The 21,937-nt window shown below is 42.2% G+C and overlaps 1 protein-coding gene across 2 annotated transcripts in view; it reads right to left on the reverse strand.

Annotated features, from left to right (window-relative positions):
- ZMAT4 (zinc finger matrin-type 4) overlaps positions 1-21,937 on the reverse strand; it is a 441,058-nt gene that overhangs the window by 35,493 nt on the left and 383,628 nt on the right. The window lies entirely within an intron of this gene.

The following is a 21,937-nucleotide window of genomic DNA, read 5'->3' on the forward strand; positions in this document are numbered from 1 at the left end:
GCTACCGTGGCAGGGAAAATGCCCTTAGTGCATGCCCGGGGTGAACTACTTGCATTTTAAACTGGCTGGAACCAGTTTAAAACGCAAGTTGTGGGCTTGTTAGGTTTTGTGCATCTGGGCCTCAGGCTATGTAAATTGAATGAAGGAAGCTCTGTTAAAATATCAATAGACTTTAAACTCATTAGGGTCAGTTTTCAAAGGGAGTTATGCCACTGCAAATTCAGGCAGACCACCATGGCACTGTCCAGAGGCGGAGCTGGGGCACAGCAGGGAAGTATTCAGGCATCCTAGTATTCTACAGGAATCCAAACAGGGACAAAAAGATCTGTCCTAAGTGAACCAGGTAACTATCCTGGTACTGTCCCTGAATAATGGCAGTACTAAGGTGACAGCCATCCCAGACCCAGTATTCAGTGCCAGCGCCCAGATAGGGGCAGACACTGAATATCCAGGTCTAATTCAACTGGTAGCAACCAGCATTTAAAAAATACTTACTGTCACCAGTTGAATACTGTCCTCATTATTTATAGACTTGGAAAATGCTTTGAACTTATGGGAAATAAGGACAGCAGTGGATGCATTTTTGAAAGCAGGTGATTGCTATTATACAAATTAACCTGCAAGACATCCTTGCAAAGGTTAACCCCAGAGTAATGAAGTATTTGATTTCAAACAGCAATGACAGAGTTCTCATTTCATTTTGCCAAGTGCCTCAGAAGGCAAGTTTTATACTATAGAGATGCGATGACTTAATGAAAAGACCAGAATCTCTAAACTGTACAGAAAACCCTCATTCTTGATAAAGATTATATTAATTGCAAGTAAAAACCCTGCATTCTGTGACTCTAAAGTCAACCTGAATGAGATATCAATGACTGTGTAAAGCAACCATTCAGAATATGCAACTAGATTTTGCCACTTCTGGTATTTGCCAACTGAATGACCTAAAGAGAAAATGCTTACAAAATGAGTCCAAATGTGGAATAATTGCTGTTGTTTATTCACTTGATTTAGAAGATAATATGAGAAAGAAAGTGTATAAATGAAAACTATGTCCATTCTTTTGCAGTATTTTAGGATTAAATCAATTGTTGTGCATATCCACCGATACTATATTCCACAATTTTGCACCATGGTAAATCTTTGGGACAGTGTTTCCAAATGGGTTCATTCTGCACATACCATGAGAGTAATGAACCTCACACTCCTAAACCAGAATATGTGGAATATGACTCTTTGTGGAGAACAAGGTTCACCATCTACTTGATATTTTTTTGTATACCCTATTATATAGTTGACATGATGCAGATGTTCAAGTATTTGAGGGGTATAGATCCGCAAGTAGACCTCTTCCAGCGATGGGAGGGCAGTAGAACTAGAGGACATGAATTGAGGTTGAAGGGGGGCAGATTCAGGAGTAATGTCAGGAAGTATTTTTTCATGGAGACGGTGGAGGATACATGGAATGCTCTCCTGCAGGAGGTGGTGGAAATGAAATTGATAATGGAATTCAAACATGCGTGGGATAAATACAAAGGAATTTTGTTTTGAAGGAATGGATCCATAGAATCTTAGCGGAGATTGGGTGGCAACACCGGTAATTGGGAAGCAAAACCAGTGCTGGGTAGACTTCTATGGTCTGTGCCCTGATGTGACTGAATAGATATGGATGGGCTGAAGCAGTGGCATTCCTAGGTGGGGGCGGTCTGCCCCGGGTGCACACCGCCGGGGGGGGGGGGGCCGCGCGTGCCTGCCCTCCCTTGTTCCATGCTTCTTCTCTGCCCCGGAACAGGTTACTTCCTGTTCCGGGGCAGAGAAGAAGCATGGAACAATGGAGGACAGGCGCGCGCGGCACCACCCCCCCCCCCCGGCAGCGTGCACCCGGCGGGGGGGGTTCCTTCGTGGGGGTGTCCTTTCGCCGGGGGGGGTCGCTGCACCCGGGGGGCGGGGCGAATCGGCGATCTGCCCCGGGTGCCAGCCCCCCTAGGAACGCCACTGGGCTGAAGTGTAAATTTTAAGGGGCTTCAACGTTAGCTTCAGAACTTTTAGTACAAGAACAGTGCTGGGCAGACTTCTACAGTCTGTACACTGAAAATGGCAAGGACAAATCAAACTTCGTGTAAAATGAGTTTATATTGTTGGGCAGACTGAATGGACCGTACAGGTCTTTCTCTGCCATCATTTACTATGTTACCCAATGATCAGTCTCCCCATAAACACAGTATGAAAAAAAATGTGCATGCTGTCCCAAACATTTTGATACAAAGGGAAAGCAAAGTAATTCATTCTCAAGAAAAACATGTAGAAGTCTCTTCAGACCATAGTTTAATGATATTTATTCTACAAGCGGCCTCCAACATTACCATAGTCATTAGAAGAACAAATTTAGTCAGTGGGATATTTTTAGCTATAAAAAAACTCAGCAGGATTTATTTATATAGCTATATTTCACACAAGCAGCACATATAAAAGTGGAAATGTCATTATGAACAACATATGATGTAGGTTAAGTATACGCAAATGGCACAGTGAGACACAAAATATTTTAGAAACAAGAGCATGTAAGTTTCTGAATGAGAGGGCAAAGGCATGACAACTAATTAGAAATCTCAATAAAAGCTTAAAAGACTGAAACACAGTGGAGCAGTTGGTTCTCGGAGATCCGCAAAACTCAAAAAATTCCATTTCCTGGAGCAATCATTCTCAAACTTCCTTTTTCAATCAAGTACCTCCCTCTCCTCCACCTCTTTCTTGTAAGGATGGATGTAGGTGATGATGGGAACCTGTCAGCCCCTCTCTCCCCCCCCCCCCATGCACTTTCTCTGTAATAGGAAGAAGAGGGAGGGCTTGTCAGGCTTCTATAATAGGAAGAAGAGGGAGGGCTTGTCAGGCTTCTCTTGCATTTTCCCTTTCCCTCTTCTGTAATACAAGAACCCCACAGGGGTCATTTTGACCCCAAATAAAATTAGATTGCTACCTTTAATTATTTGGTACACCTACAACATTTCCTGCTTTTTGGTATTTTATATGACATGTAGTTTCAAGGGGCTAACTACTGTGTTTTTCAAGATATAAGCAGTCACACCTAGAAACCCAAAGGTGGTCAAATTGACCCCTTTGACATTTCAGCCTTCATACTGTGGCTTTCTTCAGGGTGAAACAGTAGAGTGTGTGTATGTGTGGGACTGTTTTTATGGAACTTTGCACATCTAAGTGTTTCGAAAATGAGCCCCTTAGCACCTCTGGAGAAAAGGTCTTTGTATACTCAGTTTGAAGAAAAGGTGGTGAAACTGTTGGTCACTAAATGAAGTGCAGATGAGGTGATTGGTCCTGGGCATTGATTTTTTTGGATCTTAGATTTTCCTTTTGTATTTATTTATTGTGTACATTTGATATACCACACAAAGGCCTACATGTAGGCAACTAGGTGGTTTACAATAAAAACTATGTACGATTGGTTGCCAGGCTTGATGTTGAGAGTTCTTTGTTGCTTTGATGTTTTCTGCTTATACTAAGGGCTACGTCTAAAATGGACGGAACCAAATTTAGTCATGTGGTGAGCTACTCGGTGTATTCTATACCACGTGGAAATTTAAGCTTATTCTATAAAATTTAGGCGTACTTTAGAGAATACACCTAGACGTACTTTTTTTGCATGAGGATTTTTCAGGCGCCATATACAGAACCTAGCCCACTGTCCTCAAGCTGTTAGACCCTTTCTTGAATAAGGGAATAAATGTTACTACTGATTATTATTTTTTTTTTTTACTTCAGTGAAACTAATGAGAAGTTGAAGATCAAGAGTACAATCATCATGGAAACAGTAAATCAGTCACGAAAAGAAGTTCCACTATAGTTGAACAAACAAACAAACAAACAAACAAACAAACAAAAAACCCTTCCTGAGCGAATCTCTGCAACTCCATGGTGATGAAGCATGGAGATACCTTTCCTTGTTAAGCAGTGAAAATGCTAACAAAAATGTTGTGCTACTGATCACCCTACATCCAGATGTAAAGAACATACCTGAGACAAGTTGCCTTTTACAACAAGCCAAAACCAGGAGTTGAAACTGGATCAAATAGCTCAAAAGTATTCCATGAAACTGGAAAGTCACACTTGACCACACCAGGTTTTCCACAACATTCTTTATCTGGCTGCAATAAACACAACAGTATTGTACAATACTGTTAACAGCAAGAAGGTAAATTGACATGCATTTATTCATCAGTTAACTTTGGAGCTATGACAGCATCCCATTTCCTCAAGAAAGGTTAGACCGGAAGCACCTGTAGACCAAGAAGAGACTGGGGGAAGGGAAGCTTCAAATGATACAAGTTCCAGATTGCAATGGACAATGGAAATAAGACTGTGGAAGTTTGTGGAGCCTGCAAGAAGCCCATGTATGAGAAATGTACCAGAAAAGCTGACAAGCGCTGTGTCTGCGTGGCATGTATTCCAGAATAACTGATATTTATGGAATGACTCATTTTAGAATACCTTTTATTTTCACTTCCATTTGTTTAATTATTTGCATTTCATTTTCTCCAATTTCCATAATTGTTTGCAAAATGAATTACCAATGAATTAATGTGAAAATTACTCACAAAAAAATCATGAATGGAAGGAAATACACCATATTATATATCACAAAATGTTAATAAATAAACTAAAATTATCATTTTTAGACCACAAAGGGCCCCTTTTATAAAGCAGTAGTACCCATACCGCCACTTTGCTGTGTGCCAACCTGGCACTACTGCCAGGCTATCACAACATGCACAATTTCCAGTGCTGAAAAGAAATTAGTCTATTTTTTTCTATTGCCAGAGGCTTACTTGATGGTAATCAGGCAGCCCTAAAAAGGTGGAGGTAAGGACTCCCCTGGGAAATGGCCATATGGCAAGTCGTTCACTTACCGCACAGCCATTTTCTTTAAAAAAGAAAAGCCTTTTGCCCACTGCAGTAAAAGGGGGCCTCAGCACACTGAAAATTCATGCACCAATGATACCGCAAGGCCCCTTTTACCACAGCTTAGTAAAAGGGGCCCTACATTCCAATTGAGGGTTCAACAGGAAATAACGAAATATGGGAAAAAATGAAATTATATCCTGTTGATACAGAACATCTGCAGGCAAGCTGAACAGTGGTAGATTTTAGCCACTAATTCATTTGTTCCTCTCTAGTCTTAAGAAAATCAGCTGTTTGGGTTCCAAAAAAAGAAATTAAGACTCAAATAGAAGTGAAATCTGAAAAAACTGGAATAGTTTGAAAATCAAAATAGGTAGAATAACTTAAGATTTATTCATTTTACAAAGTCACCAGTGATATCGGCTGTGACAATGCTTCAGAAATATTTGAGGGAAATATTGGACTTTCCCTCTGATAATTCACCTCGGGCACCCAGTCATAATAGCCTTGACAAAATAGCCCCGACAAAAAAAACCCTCACAAAACAGCCCTTGACATTTCACACCCTAACAAAATAGCCCTTGACAAAATGGCCCCTCCCAGAAAACAACCCTTGACAAAATAGCCCTTACACAAAATACCCCCTAAGAAAAAATAACATCACAAAAACTATAATAAACTACAACTGAAATCTTCACTGATAAAGACTCCTACCAATATTCAGTTGTATAAAGCATATATAAATAAACAAAATTCTATAGCTACAAACTGGTATTCATGATCTGTTCTACTATTTAAAGAAACTATTCTTCCCTCAACATGCTAATTAACCCCCCCCCCCCCCCCCCCCCCAATATTATCATCATTTTCATAGTCTTACCAACCTTATCCAGTTTGGCAATGTAAGATTATTAGGAAAAAATGCAGTCACATATTCTGGGCAGCCTGATCGGGCCGTTTTGTCAGGGAGCTAACTTGCCAAGTGTTATATATATTATGGGCAGCCCGTTTGAACAGTGGCTGTTATGTCAGGGACTATTACGTCAGGAGCTTTTTTTTGTTTGGAGCTTTTTTGTCAGGGCTATTTTGTTGGGGCTATTTTGACCAGGTACCTCCACCTCGTATTACAAGAGCATATTACATGTCAGGTTTACATGGAAGGAAAAGAAAAGCTTCAACGAAAATCAAACATCTTCATCCTTAGGATCAGATGTATGAACAACTTTTTTGAGAGCTCATTAGAAGTAATCAATAGAACACTGTGATTCATCTGTACTTATAAAATAAATAAATAAATAAATAAATAAAGGAGACACTTTTTTTGGATTCCAAAGTGTATTTCCTGATTTTTCTCGTGAAACGCAAACAAAGCACAGAGGTTTACTGGAGCTTAGGCCCAGAGTTCTGGTTTTGGGAGCAACTTTTAGGGGTCCTTATTCTAAGCTGCGGTAAGAACTAATGCACGCTTACCACAGGTTAAAAAGCATTACAGTGTGGTGCACTCAGGCATCCCATGGTAGTTTTGGGATCAGCACGAGCTGAACAATTACCGCAAGAGCCCTTAGCACCTACAAAATAGGTTTCAGTAAGTGCTCCCGCGTTAATGGCCACATGCTAATTGGGATGAATTTTATTGATTGTATTCAAAGACTAAGAACTAAGGGGTCTCTTTTATCAAATGGTAGTAAAGGGGGCCCTGTGGTGGCATTGGCGCACAGGTTTGCTACGCGCAGAGGCCCCCTTTTACTGCCGCCAGTAAAAGGTGGGGGGTTTTTCCTGGAAGGAAGTGGTTGTGTGCTAAGCCAAGACATTGGCGCATATCCATTTCCTGGGGAAGCCCTTACTACCTACTATTTTGAAGGCGGTAGGGGCTCCAGCAGTAGCCTGGTGGTAACCGGGCAACGCTGTTAGTGCTGGGCACAACCCCTGTGCTAAAAAATACAAAAATATTTTCTAGCACCATAATCACTGCACACCAGAAACCAGAACTACTGCCGGGCTCCTGAGTGAGCCCAGAGGGAGGGCCTATTAGAAGCGCAGTGATGTGGCAGTACAGATACTACCACTTTGTAAAAGGGCCCCTAAATGTAATTTTAAATTGTGTATGTTTATTTATTTGTTGCATTTGTATCCCACATTTTCCCACCTATTTGGAGGCTCAATGTGGCTTACATAGAGGCATATTTTCAAAGCACTTTGGGAGGCTAAGTTCCATAGTTTTCTATGGAACTTTGGGAGGCTAAGTGCTTTGAAAATATGCCTCATAGTACCATCAAGGCGTTTGCCCAGTCGGTTGATAGCAAATACAAGGTTGTATAGTGATCGAATGAGGTATATGTGGAGGGTCGGAAGGGATGAAAATTGTTTGTTGTCCAGTACGATCATTAGGCATGCTGTGTTTCTTGGTGAAGAGGTTTACGTAAGATAGTTGGGGTAGGCCTTTTTGAAGAGGTTGGTTTTTAGTGATTTCCTGAAGTTCAGGTAGTCATGTATTGTTTTTACAGCTTTTGGGAGGCCATTCCATAGTTGCGCACTTATGTAGGAGAAGCCGGATGCGTAGGTTGTTTTGTATTTCAGTCCTTTGCAATTTGGGTAGTGTAGGTTTAGGTATGATCTTGACGACCTGATTCTGTTTCTTATTGGTAGATCTATAAGGTCTATCATGTATCCTGGGACTACGCCATATATAATTTTGTGGACTAAAGTGCAGATTTTGAAGATGATCCGTTCTTTGATTGGGAGCCAATGTAGCTTTTCTCGAAGGGGTTTGGCACTTTCAAAGCGTGTTTTGCTGAATATCAACCTGGCTGCTGTATTTTGGGCGGTCTGGAGTTTTTTTGTTATACCGCTTTGGTTAAAGTGGGATATAAATGTGAAAATAAATCTATATAAATAAAAATGTAAATGTTCGTTTGTTCAAAACCTTAAATCTCCGAAAGTTATTCACCGATTGCTTTCAAATTTGGACACAACGTTGCATGTGAATACGTGCATGTTTTTATATACCTACTATTATATAGATGTCACAGCTGTCGTACTCGCGGAGCGGAAGCAGTGCGACGAGTAATTGCAAATCAAACTGAGGAAGAACGGCCATCAGTGAACGAGCTAAACAGACAAAGAATGGCTCAAATACGTGCCGAGGAAGCAGCAGAGCAACGTGCAGCCAGACTTCATGATGCACAGTTGCGAGCACGGCGATCGCGTTCTGCAGTTTCAGATCTGCTTCGTTCTCAACAGAATCAACGTGACAGGCTGAGAGTGGCATAAATCTTCGAAAGTTCTTCACCGATTGCTTTCAAATTTCGACACAAAGTTGCATTTGAATACACGCGTGTTTTTATATACCTACAATTGCAAATCAAACTGAGGAAGAATTGGCATCAGAGAACGAGCGAAACAGACAAAGAACGGCTCAAATACATGCCGAGGAAACAGCACAGCGAAAAAGATCGCTCGAGGCTCTTGATCGATCATTGCAAGATTTGCGTGGAAATATCAGACCATTTGGGAACACATTATTATTGCTTGCAGGAGATTTCAGGCAAACATTACCTGTAGTTCCTCCATCGACACCAGCAGACGAAATAAATGCTTGCCTAAAATACTCTACTTTGTGGCAACACGTAAAGACGTTAAACTTAACTACAAATATGCGTGTCCAGCTGCAAAAGGATCAATCAGCTCAGATATTCTCACATCAATTGCTGAAAATTGGGAACGGAAAGGTGCCAGTTGATCTGACCTCAGGACGAATTTCATTGCCTCATAACTTCTGCAATTTAGTGACCTCAAAAGAACAATTGGTTGAAAAAGTATTTCCCAATATTCAAACCAATTATAAGAATCACGATTCGCTGAGTGAACGAGCTATTCTTGCGGCCAAGAACAAAGGCGTCTACGAACTGAACAATATTATTTAGTCTAACATTCAAAACCAGCCACTCACATACAAGTCCGTCGACACTGTTCTGGAAGCAGATGAAGCGGTTAATTATCCAACAGAATTTTTCAATTCACTTGATCTGCCAGGGATGCCACCGCAAGTACTGCAATTGAAAATCGGCGTGCCAATTATCATGTTGCGAAATATCAACCAGCCAAAGTTTTGCAACCTCACACGGCTTGCAGTAAAAGAATTAATGAGCAATGTCGTACAAGCAACAATCTTGACAGGACCTTTCAGAGGTCAAGATGTCCTCATTCCTCGCATTCCTATGATTCCAACAGATATGCCATTTCAATTTAACAGATTGCAATTCCCAATTCGATTGGCGTTTGCAATCACCATCAACAAAGCTCAGGGCCAATCTTTAGAATTCACCCGTTGACATCTACACACGGATTGCTTCTCACATGGACAATTATATGTTGCATGTTCTACAGTCGGCAAACCAGACAATCTCTATCTCTGCACACACAATGGAACAACAAAAAATATTGTATACCCACAAGCATTGTGAAATTAAACATATTAGAAACGTGCGCTTCCTCTTTTCTTTCTTTTCCATTTAACCAGACTGAGCCACAGCAACACGTGGCTGGGTAGAGCTAGTTATAAATATGGAAATGCAGCCAGTTTACCAATGCACTAAAATTGGCCAAACTGCATGGGAAAGTCATGTGCCGACAACAGCACCAGTCACTTTTTAGCGTGGCTTAGTAAAAGGGCCCCTTGGAAACTGTAAAAGGAAAAGAGCTCCAATCTGCTGAACCAATGACCTTAGGAGCAGTAATTGTTTTCTTCTTTCCTGCATACCCTCTAGACACATCTGAGAATTGAATTAGGATCAAAATGAACCCTTTGGGAGTTCTAGGTAAAGAAAATTATTGGTACCATAAGTTATAGCGTTAAAAGAATCTTCAAACTGCCTGCCTAGGTACCAAGACTGTAGGTAAAAGGTGCCCATGAATCTGGCTGCCTAAACTCTAAAGGGGTCGATACTTAAAATAGTTTAAGTGGGCAGGAGAGGTTTCTGCCCACTTAAACTATGCTGAGTGGGTTAGCCAACGAATTTCAGCAGCACTTAACCCTTTAGTGTCCAATGTTCCCATCAATCTGTTCCCATATGGCTTATTACGGGAACATTGGACACTAAAGGGTTAACTGGACAGACAGAATCACAGTAAATGCAGTCCAATGGCAGCCAGGTATGTGGGAGTCGGCCTGAACATCGATCAGTGCCTCCTGTGACAAGCAAGCTAGGTCAAAACCCCTGGGAGCCAAGGGAATAGGATTTAAACCTTGTGATCACTCAGTGAACCCTCTATTGCCAGGAAAGTAAAACGAGCATTCAGTAATATATCCTTACCTGCTTGCTTCTTTGTATATGTCCAAGGAACTCTGTAATCAGGCAAAGCAGAATGCATGGGGGAGGAGTAGTATCAGGAAGCAGCACTCAGAAGTTACCTCCAGCAGGCAGCTGGAGTCAGAGAGCACAGCCTCTTGGGATACATAGTCCAGGAACTAGTCTCTCCCCAGCTGAGACAGATAGCTCATTAGCTGCCTGGTCAGAGGCCAGAGGGTGTGGTTGGAAGCATACCTGCAGGTAGTATTTGAAGGAGAGAGACAGAGCACATGCAGGCTGAAATTCCTTGGGTAGTGGATAGAGTTAGAGTATGAGGAACAAAGGCAGGCTAAAACACTGAATCTACCGGGAAGATAAAGAGGCTGGGACTGAAAAGCTTTTTATTGCAGCCTAGAAAGAGAGCCTGGAAGAAGGTTTGGGCTGGGGAATCACATGCAGGCTGAAATTCCTTGGGTATTGGCTAGACCCTAAAGTACTGAATCTACCAGGAAGGTAAAAAGGCTGGGAGAGAATAGTCTCTGGGAAAGTTATTACAGCTTTGGAAGTGGGGGCTGGGAGAAAAAAGACTTTGAGAAAGTATAAAGGATTTTACTGCAGCCTGGAAAGAGAGCCTAGAAGGTGGTTTGGGTTGGGGGAAGCAAAGCTATAATTGGGGAGAAACCTCCATGTGCTGAGTTTTGTAATCCAAGGGAACAGTACTGGTAGGCTGGACTGGGAAAAGGGATTGAGATCCTGGCTGTGGTACATGTTATACGCATGGAAAAGTGGTTTAAACATCTATGCAGTGCTGTACAGGGCCGCCAAGAGACTGGGCCGGGCCCGGGGCAAGGCCGCCCCTACGCCCCAAGGTCATCGCTGCTGCCACCCCCCAAGCCACCGCGCTGCAGTCCCCACCCACCCTCCTCCATCAGGCTGGGCCCCCTGCATTGAAATCATCACAGCGCCTCACCTGTCACCTCGCTCCGTGACTGAAAGAGCAGCAGCGGCAGATCGGATTCGCCTCCCTTCGGGTCTTCCCTTCATGTGTCCCGCCCTCACGGAAGTTACATCAGACGAGGGCGGGACACAGGGAAGAAAGGCCCGAAGGGAGGCAAATCCGATCTGCTGCTGCTGCGCTTTCAGTCATGGAGGTGACAGGTGAGGCGCTGTGATGATTTTAATGCGGGGGGCCCGGCCCGGTGGCGGATGATCGACGGAGCCAAGGGCGGGTGAGATCAGGGACTGCAGCACCGGGCCCCCCTTGGAGGCCTGGGGAATTTTGTCCCCCATGCCCCTCCCTCTCGGCTACCCTGGTGCTGTGCAAGCAATAGAGAGGGCACTGTTAGGCTGAACCTGGAAGAGAAGAATTGCCCACAAATGACCAGTACTGTGTAGAACCAGAGAAGGGCTTTGGGTAGGAGTAAGTCCTTACTGGTATATGTTGATTCCCTACTGTTTATAAGGGGAATACTATTTTGTTACTGGTGCTTTTGTGTATTCTGAAAACCCTATAAGCAAATGCCAAGAATAAAGGCTTGTAATTTTTGTTTGTTATCACCACAATAAAAGCTTGGTTTTGGGAAATACTAGGAATTATTATTTTAGGAGAAGGCTTCCATAGGCTTAGGTTGAGCTAGTTATGGGGGAAGCAGGAACAGCAGGAAGACTGAAGCACCCTCTCAGTACCAGTCATACCTGTGTGAGACTCCTTGGGCACCACCCCCCCCAGTGGTGACTCTGAATAACTTCCAGGCCTGCTGAATATCTGGCTATTCAATACTGGTGCCTTGACATGACCTGGCATTGATCTGGGTCTGATTCAACCAGTGGCTGTTAGTGGATTTAAAGTAACTCACAGCAATGGGCTGAATATCACCTAGAAAAAGAAAGCATATGTGATGTATTTTTCCCTCTGAAAATTACAATAGAACAAGGTACCCCCTCAGATTTTTGAACCTCCTTCTCTGTAGATAAAATTTCTGTAGAGAAAAAAAAAAACAACACGTAGACTTGAAAATGCATTTTCCCCCATTTCTACACAAGATGTACCCCTGGAAAAGCCTCATCTTAATTTATAAAAATCTGGGCACCTACTTTCAGCTGAGCTAGGGCAATTTTTAGATAGTCAATCTATCATGGTCAATGGCATTAAAAAAGGTCCTTTACTAGGATTAGCACTGAGCACCCAAGTCCCAGGCCATACTGCTGCGCTGGTACCTGCCTGCTTCTGCTGCTCTCTCCAAAACAGCAGCTAAAAGCCTAAACAATCCTTGGGTCACTGCCACTCAACTCCCTAGTACTAATCACACATGGAGTAGTACAGGCACTCCTGGGGACACAGAGCCACACCACTGCAGCTCTTCTCTATGTAAATTTAAATTGTAATTTTTCTCTTCCCCTCTGCACTAACCTCCAGATTCTATTTAGGTTACCCAATGTTAGGTATGCAAATTTGGGTGCAGATTGCAGATCTGAGTGTAAACTAATTAGTTAATGAGGCATTAACAATAATTGCCAATAATCGGTGCTAATTGGCACTCATTTGGAGTTCCGTGTAGATTTTCCCTATGCCCTATACTATACGCCTGATGTCACAGTGTGCAACTCAAAAGAGAGCGTGGCCTTCGGCGGTGCATGGGCGGGTCAGAGGTGTTACCAGAAATTAGACTTGATGCTATGGGTTAAATGTGAAACAAGAGTGAGCACTGTATCTGCTGTTACCTTAACACTAACCAGGGGCATAACCACAAGTGGGCCAGGACCCATCCACTTTTAGCTCGGGCCCCTCCAGCAGCGGCACACTCTTGGTGTAGCTGGTGGGGATCTTCACACTTCTCCAGATGAAGAAATTTGAAGGCAGCTCCCCTCGCCTCGGTCAACCTTGGCAGTCAGCAGCAGCATTCCAGAGCTGCCAACGCTGGCACCCTGCAAATACTAGTTTTCACACATGCTCAGTTCATGCATGAGAAATGAGCGTCTGTGGGGTGCCAGCATCAGCTATCATGACGTACAGCGGATCACATTGCAGCAGTTCCTATTCAAACCCCATTACAACTGATACACAGATTAGGACAAGCTCTAGGCAGGCAGAGGTTGTGTGAATCAAGGCAATCTTGTAATGCAGAAACCTCTGTCACCAAGTGAGGAATCATGAAAGTGATGTCAAGAATGGTAGAGCCTATAAAGGCAGAAAATCAGCCTAACTTTAGATGACATGAATTATATGGATACACAGCCTTAAGGGATTGGGAAGGCTGTCTTGTTCCTCATTACATTAATAGATTTGGCATATGGGAAGGAGAAAACCTTACATCCTTAGCTGATATGTCAGGAGAGACAAACAGCAAATTCATGTACATTACAGAATGCCCAAAGGGACAAAGAAGTCCAGTGTAGCAACTCAGAACAAAGAGCCTGTCACATAGGAAACAGAGAAAGAAAACAGGTTTATTTGCCTATCTTTCTAGCTAGTAAAAGAACTATTTGGTTTTGCATGTAAATTATATGGTTTATTTCAGCATTTTTACCATTCATATGGCAATTTCCCTTACAAATCTGGTAACACGTATTTTTTCTAACATATATCAATGAGACCACAGTCAGACATTTACATCACATTAGCAAACAAAAATCACTTATACAAAATGCATATAGTAGTTGAGCAGTATCCTAGCGGTTAGTGCAGTGGACCTTGATCCTGGGAAACTAGGTTTGATTCCTACTGCAGCATCTTGCGATTCTGGGCAAGTCACTTAACCCTCCATTGCCCCAGGTACAAATAAGTACCTGTATATACTATGCAAACTGCTTTGAATGTAGTTGCAAAAACCACAGAATGGTGATAAATCAAGTCCCATTCCATTTCACATTACACAGCTGAGAAAGATCAACTGGCATGCTCAATTCAGGGCCAATTTCACAACAGGACACCTATTTGAGATGTCCCAAAAGATTCCTATTTTATGCTTATTTTATAAAAATAATAATGGGGGTAATTCTATAAAGAATGTGCCAATGCTTAGAATACCAGGATATATGTGTGTATGTGTGAACATGTGTGTGTGTGTGTGTGTGTGTATATATACAAGAATTCTGCCTATTTGGGATCTTGCCAGGTATATTGTGACCTGGATTGGCCACTGTTGGAAACAGGATGCTGGACTTGATGGACCTTTGGTCTTTTCCAGTACGGCAATACTTATGTACTTATGTAAGCAGTACTCTGTACACACAATATAAGACTAGATTCACTACATGGTGCTCAAAAACAGCACCAAAAAAATTCATATGGAGCGCTATTCTATAAATGGTGCTCAGAGTTGCATACGGTTTATAAAATAACACTTAGAGCTGCTTTCCATGCCAAACTTTGGGCAGGAGGATTTACACCAACTGAAACCTGGTGAGTAATTTAGGTGCAGTTCCCTGGATTCAGTAATACTGCATGCATCTTTGGTGAACACCCCTGACCTGCCCATGCTCCCCTTTTGAGTTGCACGCTATAAGATTTGCATGCAGATCTTTATGGAATAGCGCATAGCAATAAGTGTGTGCAAATCTAAAATGTTGCCAATTAATACTTGATTGTTAGCATCAATTATTGTTAGCCAATTTAGTTGCATGCACATCTCATGATCACGTGTAACATGGAAATTTGTGTGCCATTTATAGAATTCGGGGGATATTGCATAGTATATAGTTGATTGGTTGGCATCTGGGTGGAGTGTGGTCTGTTCTGATATTTTGATGTGTACCTTATAGAATACTGCAATGTATATATCCAGCACTTATGTACCATCGTCTACACAAGATATTGGTGTAGGTGATTGTGTCTAAACACAAACACATGCATGTGCTGGTTATGCTAGTGTTCTATAAAGAGAAGCAAGCACCTATATTCCTGTATAAAATAAGCTGCTTCTGGGCACATGAAGATCCTACCCCAGCATTGAGTAAAGAAATATCACATTTGATGAAGTTTTTTGTAAAGGTTTTTCAACCAAACATGAAATCGATTTTTTTGAAGACCCATCATCCTAAGATTCCAGTGTTTTACGCTGTACCAAAAATATATAATTCTCTATAACTCCCTCCCCCCACCTCAGAAGGCATATTGTTTTGCATGGTATGATTTTGGAGCAACTCTTTCAGTTTGGGGATGGGTTTTTGAGACCCTGTATAGTCCAGGTGAAATCCTATATAAAGGATACACTACTTTTTTTTTTCCATATATTCATCTACAGGTAGAGAACGTCTCTGTATCTATGATTTTGTCTCCCATATATCTCAAGACTTAGGGGCCCTTTTACAAAGACGCGAGAGGGCTAATGCGCAGGTAGCACCTGCCCAATCAGCACTACCGCCGGGGTAGCGTGTGCACCCGGCGGCCAATTCTGATTTTGGCATGCACCAAATCTCGCAATAGAAAATTATTTTCTATTTTCTACTACAGGGGAGGCATTTCTGGTGGTAACCGGCAGCATGCCGACATTGGCGTACACTGCATGGTTACTGCGTGGGTAGCACATGAGCCCATACCGCTAGGCTAATGGCTGGCGGTAAGGGCTCAGGCTGTAAATAGTCTCAAGCTAGTTTCAATATTAGTGCAGGCCCATTAAAAAAAGAAATCACCCAGCACGCACCTATCTATCTACTTCTCATTTCTATAGCGCCATAAGGCATACGCAGTGCTGTACACCACACATAAAAGACAGTCCCTGCTCAAAGAGCTTACAATCTAGATAAGACAGGTAAACAGACAGAACAATTAAGGGTGAGGGAATAAAGAGGTGAGGATAAAGGACAGGGTAAGTGAGTTAGTAGTCAAAAGCAGTGGTAAAGAGGTAGGTTTTGAGTTTGGACTTGAAAACGGCTAAAGACGGGGCTAGACGTATAGGCTCAGGAAGACTATTCCAGGCGTGAGGTACAGCGAGATAAAAGGAACGGAGTCTTGAATTAGCAGTAGAGGAGAAAGGGATGGATAAGAGGGATTTATCTACAGAACGGAGTACTCGAGGGGGAACGTAGGGGGAGACAAGAGTGGAGAGGTACTGGGGAGCGGCAGAGTGAATGCACCTAAAAGATGCACCCATACTACCACAGGTCACTTTTTACTGCAACTTTGTAAAAGGACCCCCTTTTTCTATAACGCATTGCCTAAATGTAGGCATCATTTGCATGCTTATATTATAGAATACTAGCTCTTACGTGTAAGTGAATATGTCTACACTTGTGAGCCAAGTGCTAGGTATGTGCTCAATGCTATTCTATAAATGACATGCAAAACGCACTTAGCAGGTAAATACAAAGGGACTTTCACAAGGAGGAGCATGGACAGGGCATGAGCAGGACCAACATTTACATGCATAATTTACAGAATACTGTAAGTTATATACTAAATTGTCGCATTCAGGCTTGCACACACGTTTGCTATCGAACTGGTATAAGTGGGACACACCTAAATGTAGGCATGTAGATACCAACTAGGTGCCTAACTTGTGGTGCTCTCTAACCCCCAGATTCCATATACAGTGCACATAAATTTGGGCACGCACACAATTTGGGCACGCAGTTTGAGTAATGAACCAACTAGCATCAATAATTGGGTACTAATAATTACTTATGGTACTAATGGGCAAAAATTTGAATTTATGCATGCATCTTGCTAAGCGCCATTCTATAAAGAAACTCACGTAAATTCTCATGTGCAGATATGAAAAGGGGTGTGGCCATGGGAGGGGCATAGGCGGGTCATAGCATTCCAAGAATTTGCACGCAATGTTACAGACTACAACAGATCCATGCCTAATTTAGGCATGGGGATTTACACCAAGTTTTAGTTGGTGTAAATCCTCACACCTTAAAGTGAGGTGTGGATCCTGGCTTTTTCCAACATCCACCTTCTTATCCTGACCTCAGTAATCTGCAAACGTGCCTTGCTGCAGTATCCGGTTGGTTTTCCAACAATCGTATGGTTTTGAATACTAGAAAGACAGTTACATGTTGGATTTTGGGTCTGTTCACTCCTCCGACATTTGTTCCTGTTCTTTTTAATTCACCAATCCCTACTGTTGACTCATTTAAATAACTTGGAGTTCTCTTTGATTCCGCTCTCTTTTCTTCCCCAGGTGTCCTCTGTTCTTCAACGTGGCTTTTTCTCTCTTAGACACCTTCGGACAATCTCCAAATTTTTAGCACACTCTGATCTACATATCCTGATCCATGCATTTGTGATTTCCCACCTTGATTATGCCAATGTGGTTTATGCCGGGTTACCATCTTCAAACTTCACCACCTTCAAATGTTACATAATGCTGCTGCTTATTTGCTATGTAAAGCCTGTAGGTCTGATACTGCTACCCCCCTTTTTTTCTCCCTTCACTGGCTGCCAGTCAAATTTTGGCCTTGATTAAAACCCTTTGTCTAACTCACAAGGTACTTCATTGTGGTTCTCCAACTTATCTTTCTTGTCTTATTATCCCTTACTCACCTTCACATTCTCTTTAATCTTTTGATTCTCACTGATTGGCTTTGCCCTCACCAAAACAGGTAACTATGAATCTACTCGTCCCTCCTGCCATTTGTCCCATTCCCGTTTCAAAACTCTCTTGAAGACCCATTTTTTTTAATCCTTGCTTTTGGTTTCTCACCTCCTATCCTCTAGTGCTGGGTGCTGGCCATCAGCTACTTCTTCAGTTGAACGTTTAAGTTTCTCTGTTGACCTCTATATTTAACGCCTCTCTGTAAAAGGGCTCCTTAACTACCTCACTAGTTATTCCCATCTCTAGATCATTTATTAATATGTTAAAAAGCAGTTGTCCCAGCACAGATTCCTGGAAAACCCCATTATCTACCCTTCTTCACGGAAAATACTGACCATTTAAGCCTGCTTTCTGTTTTCTATCTTCTAATCAGTTCCTAATCCGCAATAGTACACTATCTCCTATTCCATGACTTTCTAATTTCCTCAGGAGTCTTTCATGAAGTATTTTGTCAAATGCCTTCTGAAAATCCAGATACACAATATCAACCAGAGGAGTAGCCTAGTGGTTAGTGCAGTGGACTTTGATCCTGGGGAACTGAGTTTGATTCCCACTGCAGCTTCACTTATCCCTCCATTGCCCCTGGTACAAAATAAGTACCTGAATATATGTAAACCCCTTTGAATGTAGTTACAAAAACCTCAGAAGGGTGCTATATCAAGTCCCTTCAAAGAAATGTCATAGATTGGTGAGGCAAGATTTCCCTTGACTAAATCAATGTTGGTTTTGTCTGATTAATCCATGCCTATGAACAAGCTCAGTAATTTTGTTCTTTATAATAGTCTGTACCATTTTGCTTGGCACCGATATCAGGCTCGCTGGTCTATAACTTCCCAAATCAGCTCTGGAATCCTTAAAAAAAATTTGGTTACATTGGCTACCCGCCAATATTCCTGTCTAGGAAGTTCTATGGTTTCAATGTTGATATTGAATGGACCAGCATTATACATAATTTAAGTGCACTCTAGTTTTTTTAATTAGGTGTCTCACTTTACTTATTTTTTTTCACTTGACAACTTTCTGCAGTCTTTCATTTGCATTTATTTTAATCATTTTGGACATCATAGATCTGTATTGTGAATATGAGGTTCAGAAGTACCATGGAAACCTATTGGTTGTTAGCATTATTAGATCAATAAGGTTTGTTCAATTTGTGATGTCACGTCAGCTTCCCCTTTAAATAAATACCATCAAGAGCATTTTAATTTGAAAGTACTACTACTACTACTACTATTTAGCATTTCTATAGCGCTACAAGGCGTACGCAGCGCTGCACAAACATAGAAGAAAGACAGTCCCTGCTCAAAGAGCTTACAATCTAATAAAAGTAGAGCTCATAAAAGAGTAGGGTTGCCAACTAGATCCAGATTTGCCCAACAGGGTTGATCTAGGCCTGGGCTTACCCCATTGCATGTAGAAAATTGTGGTTCTGATTTTATTGGATTCCCTGCATGCATTGGAGTAAGCCCAGGACTGATCAACCTTGTCGGGTGAATCTGGATCCTGTTGGCAACCCTATAAAACAGTGGTGTTTTGTTATTTATCTAAAACATAAATATTCTGCCTATCAGAAACTAAGTGGAGCACAGCAATAAAATGCATAATCAAATTATGTATACAATTAAGACACAGTAGCGTACCTAGCGTATTTGACACCTGGGGCCGATCATTTTTTAACACCCCCTCCTCTATATGAAAATATTATTTTTACTAATAATCCACGAGTCACACAACAAGGGTATACCTAGGAAAGGCAGCATCTTAAACATTGCCGTGAGCACTGCTACTACTAATCATGTCTATAGCACTAGAACATCAATACACCCATTGTAAAACTAAAAAAAAAATACATCAGTAAAAATGATCCTGCCAACAGAAAACCATGTCTTTTTCACAAACATAGAACACAGATACATCCTCACCAAGTATAGAATAAGTAACCACAAACTAAAATAGAAATATGTAGACAAAAATTAAACTGAACCCCCAAGAGGCCAGATTCCGCATACAATGCAACACCACAGAAACAGTGATGCATGACCCTAGTACTGTGCGAAATATAAAGATAACAAACGTAAATTTGAAAAAACTGACAAATACCAATCACCATTTTACAAATTCAAAAATAGAAATAAAACATAACATAGAAAATAAGATAATACCATTTTATTGCACTAATACTTTTTCAATTAGCTTTCAGAGGCCAAAACCTCCTTCCTCAGGTCAGTACAGTATACTGTTGTTACGGTCCTGTCCTGACCAAAGGATGGAGGTTTTGGTCTCTGAAAGTTGGTCAAAAATGTATTAAAATTAGTCCAACAAAAAGATCACCTTATTTTCATTTTCTATTTATCACCACAGCTACAATACTACTTTATTCTAAAGCAAATAAATAAATAAATCTTTTTTTTTCTACCTTTGTTTCTCTAGTTTCTGCTTTCCTCGTCTTCTCTTCACTCTCTCCGTTCCATCCAGCATCTGTTCTCTTTCTCTCTCCCTTTCATCCAGCGTGTCTGCTTTCTCTACCCGTTCCATCCACTGTCTGCCCTTTCCCCCTTTCCATATGGTGTCTGCCAGCTTTCTCTGCCCCTTCTGCCTGTGTCTCCCTCTCTTCTTTTTACATGATGCATTCCAGTATCTCCCCCCATCTCCATCTTTATTTCTCCTGTTTCCCATCCATATCCATCTTCTGCTTATCTCCTATTTGACTTTTTTCTCTCCATGCCCACTGTCATTCCCTCTGACTCACTATCTCTCCTATCCATAACCTCCCCTCTGTGTTTCTGTCCCTATTCCCCCCAGGTTCAGCATCTGCCTCCTGTGTCCCCATCCCTGTTCTCCCCATGGTCAGCATCTGCCCTCTGTGTCCCCTCCCCATGTTCCTCAGTCTTCTTTCTCCCTCTCTCCTGCACTCCCACCCCAGGGCCAGTATCTCTACATCCTTTTCTCTCCACCCCCTTTCCCTTTGGTCAGGCTGGACTCGCTCTCCCCCCGTCCTCCTCGCCCCCCGCCACTGCCCCCCCCCAATCAGTGCGGTATTACACTCCCCCTCCTCACTCCATGCCCGCTCCACTCCTACATGCCTCCAAGCTTCCAGGCCCACCAGTGGCGTCTCAGCAATGAATGTGCTGCCTTCTGCCTGCTCTGGAAGCCTCCTCTATACAGCTTCCCACGTAGGCGGGACGCTGTATACAGATGCTTCCGGGGCTGGCCAAAGGCAGTGTTCACATTGCTGATGCTGCCAGAGGCCTTGAAGTGGGGCGAGCGAGGAGGGGGGGGGGAGAGACGGGACACCCCTTGCAGCACCGCACCAGTCGGGGGTAGTGATGAAGACATCCATGGATAGCAGCACCCCCTAACGAGCTGCACCCGGGGCGGACCGCCCCCACCACCCCGCCCTCGGTACGCCACTGTTAAAATGTACAAAACTATAAAATACAGCAATAAAAAGTAGCACCAAATAAATACATTTAGTGCATGCTCAAATGTAGAAATGAAACAAAAAGTAAAAAGAAAGAAAAGAACAGAACATTTCCCCTGCACATCACTAAAAATGTTTGCCAACAGATAACTAGGAAATATGGTTTCCAATTGACTTTGATGAAAGTGTTATATTAGACAAGTAGTATAAATCTGTCCTTGAGAGGCGGAATGGTTTGCTGGTACCCCTGTACATCCATTATGGCTACTATAGAACACAGAAGAGTGACCTTTGTTTTTCTATGAGGCAGGGCATTTATTGAATGAGAACTGAGCTAGGACACTGGTCATGGATCCACCTAGACTGCTACTCTTTCTTAATTCTCCTAATCTTGACACATTTCCTTTAAACAGCTTGCTCTGTACTGTGCAGGGTACAGATGCGAGTGAACAGTATAATAAAAACAATCGAATGGAGAATTAAACTGCAGAATTGTGGAATGCACAGCTGTGTTCTTTGGGAGGGGAAATGGTTCCCCCTTGGTGTACAGTAACAGTTGCCAAGGGAAGGAGCACACAGCAAAGTATGCAATGCACACAGTCATTTTTTTTTCCTTTTTATAAACTTTAATATACATGCAATTCTCCCTAGTATTATGCTACCTCATTCTAAATGAAAAAAGACTTTTGCAAAACAAATTAATGATTTCTATTTTACTTTTCTTTATCTTGCCACTCTAGGGATTCTTCTGGAACAGGGCTGCATAAATGATTTTT

This window comes from Microcaecilia unicolor, chromosome 4, assembly GCF_901765095.1.
Source record: "Microcaecilia unicolor chromosome 4, aMicUni1.1, whole genome shotgun sequence".
Lineage (NCBI taxonomy): Eukaryota > Metazoa > Chordata > Amphibia > Gymnophiona > Siphonopidae > Microcaecilia > Microcaecilia unicolor.